This window comes from Eumetopias jubatus, unplaced genomic scaffold (assembly GCF_037043125.1).
Source record: "Eumetopias jubatus isolate StellerSeaLion01/CBP00866 unplaced genomic scaffold, mEumJub1_p1.0 scaffold_10, whole genome shotgun sequence".
NCBI classification, from domain to species: domain Eukaryota; kingdom Metazoa; phylum Chordata; class Mammalia; order Carnivora; family Otariidae; genus Eumetopias; species Eumetopias jubatus.
In genome coordinates, this window is record NW_028274816.1 from 55,550,749 (window position 1) to 55,553,831 (window position 3,083).

At 45.7% G+C, this 3,083-nt stretch overlaps 1 non-coding gene across 1 annotated transcript; it reads right to left on the bottom strand.

Annotated features, from left to right (window-relative positions):
• Positions 1 to 955: 955 nt before the first annotated feature.
• LOC114197219 (U6 spliceosomal RNA) lies at positions 956 to 1,059 on the bottom strand. The gene has a single exon (XR_003606865.1). It is a non-coding gene; the product is annotated as a U6 spliceosomal RNA (small nuclear RNA).
• Between the last annotated feature and the right edge of the window lie 2,024 nt (positions 1,060 to 3,083).

The following is a 3,083-nucleotide window of genomic DNA, read 5'->3' on the forward strand; positions in this document are numbered from 1 at the left end:
GTCAATACGCAAGAGATGAGTTTTGATTGCGAAGGAAGAGGAGCATTATTCAGGAGGCCAGCCACCTGGGGAGAAGGTGGGCTCTTGTTCAAAGGCCAACTCCGAGGTTTCTGCCTTGTCCGGAGATTTTTTTTTTTAAGATTTTATTTATTTATTTGACAGAGAGAGACAGAGCGAGAAAGGGAACACAAGCAGGGGGAGTGGGAGAGGGAGAAGTAGGCTTCCCGCAGAGCAGGGAGCCCGATGTAGGGCTGGATCCCAGGACTCTGGGATCATGACCTGAGCCGAAGGCAGATGCTTAAGGACTGGGCCACCCAGGCGCCCCTGGTCTGGAGATTTTTAAAGGGGTTTAATCAGTTAAGGGAGCATAGGGGTCTGTGACATTTCTGGCTTACGTGCAGACTGCATGATACCAGCTACTGAGTTACCTCCGTGCTGGGAGGTTGTGCAAGAAATTCTGGTTTCTTGGTGCCCAGGGTTTGGGCGGGTTGCACAAGAAGGTCTGATTTCTCCATACCCAGGTGTTGTGCAAGAGTACTCTGTTCCTTCTGCAAAGGTGGGCAAGATTTACAGATATGCAAAGGGAGGCCGGTAAAGTCATGTGTATGACCTTAAAAAGAAACATTTTGCTAAAAGAGTTTTGGGCGGGTCAGAAAGCCCAGGGGGCTTCAAGCTGACTTGCTGGCCTCTGTGGCCTGGAAAAGTTCTGGTCCCTTATTGCCCAAGGCCAGTAGTCTGTAAATTTCAAAGAAAGCAAATTAATTCTGTTACAGATAAAGGGCCTTAAGTCAGCAAACAAGGAGTATGTTCCTTTGAAGCAAGATAACCCTTAAAACTGGGCTGGAGGGCTGTTATAGTCTGAGGATACATGCATATAAATAAGCCCTTCTCCCCTAATTTGGCAGGAGTCTGTGTGGGTTGGTATATGTTTTTTGCTTTTGTTTATTTGTTTATTTTAAATATGGAACGCTTCACAAATTTGCAAGTCATCCTTGTACAGGGGCCATTCTAATCTCTGTATCCTTCCAGTTTTAGTGTATGTGCTGTCCAAGCCAGCACTGTGTGGGTTGGTATTTGCATGTGCAGATTTCCACAATATCTCCTTGTGCGCATGCCACCCCAACAGGAGACCCAACCTTGGAGACGCACACTCACTTACACAAAACAGCTGAAGGGACCATAGACCTGGAAGAATTACATTCCTGTCTTCTAAATGAATTAGCTGGGTACTTCATTCATAATTCTGAACCTACAAGCAAGGAATTTCTGGCCACAAGAAGGAGAATGTTCTAGATAAACAGTACAACTGACTATAAAGCCAAATCATAAAAGTCATTAGTAGAAGAATTAACCTCTGTATAATTAAATTATCTTCATAGAAAGCTCATGAAACCTCTTGTCAGTCAAGAAGCAAGGCTGGAGGGCACCTGGGTGGCTCAGATGGTTAAGCGTCTGCCTTCGGCTCAGGTCATGATCCCAGGGTCCTGGGATCGAGTCCCACATCGGGCTCCCTGCTCCTTGGGAGCCTGCTTCTCCCTCTGCTTCTCTCTCTCATATGAATAAACAAATAAAATCTTTAAAAAATAAAAATAAAAAAAAAAGCAAGGCTGGTAGATTCAGCCAGTAAAAACCCAAAAAAGCTGGAGCACACAACTGGCTCAGTCTGGGGAGCATGTGACTCTTTTTTTTTTTTTTAAAGATTTTATTTATTTATTTGACAGAGAGACACAGAGACAGCAGGAACACAAGCAGGGGGAGTGGGAGAGGGAGAAGCAGGCTTCCCGCTGAGCAGGGAGCCCGATGTGGGACTCAATCCCAGGACCCTGGGATCATGACCTGAGCCGAAGGCAGACGCTTAACGATTGAGCCACCCAGGCGCCCGAGCATGTGACTCTTGATTTCATGGTTGTGAGTTCGAGGCCCACGTTTTAAGCCCAGTGCGAGGTTTGAACGCAGGACTCTGAGGTCAAGACCTGAGCTGAGATCAAGAGTTGGACACTCTACTGACACCAGGCACCCCCCCAAAATAAAAAAATCTTAAAAAAAAAAAAGAATCCAAGTTCTTATGTCCTGAAACATTTCTATCCAAAATGTTTCTGGAAATGGACTCAGTTTGGATCATAAGGAATATGCTGGAGTCCCCAGTTTCCATGGTATTTACAAATGCATTTATTTTATTCAATACTTTAAGTACCAGCTAGAGGAAGTGTGATTATTTCCTTGTATGCAAAGAGCACGCTGAAGTTCTGAGACGCTAAGTCATTCAACAAAAAAAATCCCACAGCTTGTGAATGGTAGAGTCAGGTCCCTAAAATCATCAAAGAGAATTATAAGCATATTATTTAAAACGATGAAGAGGCTAACGCCAGAAATTGGTAACAACATGGGGCTCAGGAGTGCAGATGGGGATGGAGGTCAAAGGAAGGGAGTGCAATTTTTATTTTTAATTTTTAAAAAAGCATCAGCTGGAAGTTTGCCTTGGAAAATTTATTTTTTTTAAGATTTTATTTATTTGACAGAAATAGAGAGAGAGCACAAATAGGCAGAGCAGCAGGCAGAGGGAGAGGGAGAAGCAGGCTCTCCACTGAGCACGGAGCCTGACGTGGGGCTCGATCCCAGGACTCCGGGATCGTGACCTGAGCGGAAGGCAGCTGCTTAACCGACTGAGCCACCCAGGCGCCCTGCCTTTGAAAATTTAAAAGGAACCCGGGTTGGGCAAATAACCAGGGCAGTCTCCACCTGCCCGATAAGCAAAATGATAGTGTTAAGCATGGGCACTAAGGGGGACAGATAGAATGCGTTCGTTCTTATTTATTTATGAAGAGCGTGCCTACCTAGCGCGCAGGAGTAGGGGAGGGAAAGGGAAGGGGATAGGGAGAGACAGAATCTTAAGCAGGCTCCACGCCCAGCACGGAGCCCGAGGCAGGGGCTCTATGTCACATTCCTGAGATGCTGACCTGAGCCGAAATCAAGAGTTGGTCGCTTAACCCACTGAGCCACCCAGGCGCCCCTGGATCCTTCTTCTTCTTCTTTTTTTTTGATGTTTATTTATTTATTCATGAGAATCAGAGAAAGAGAGAGAG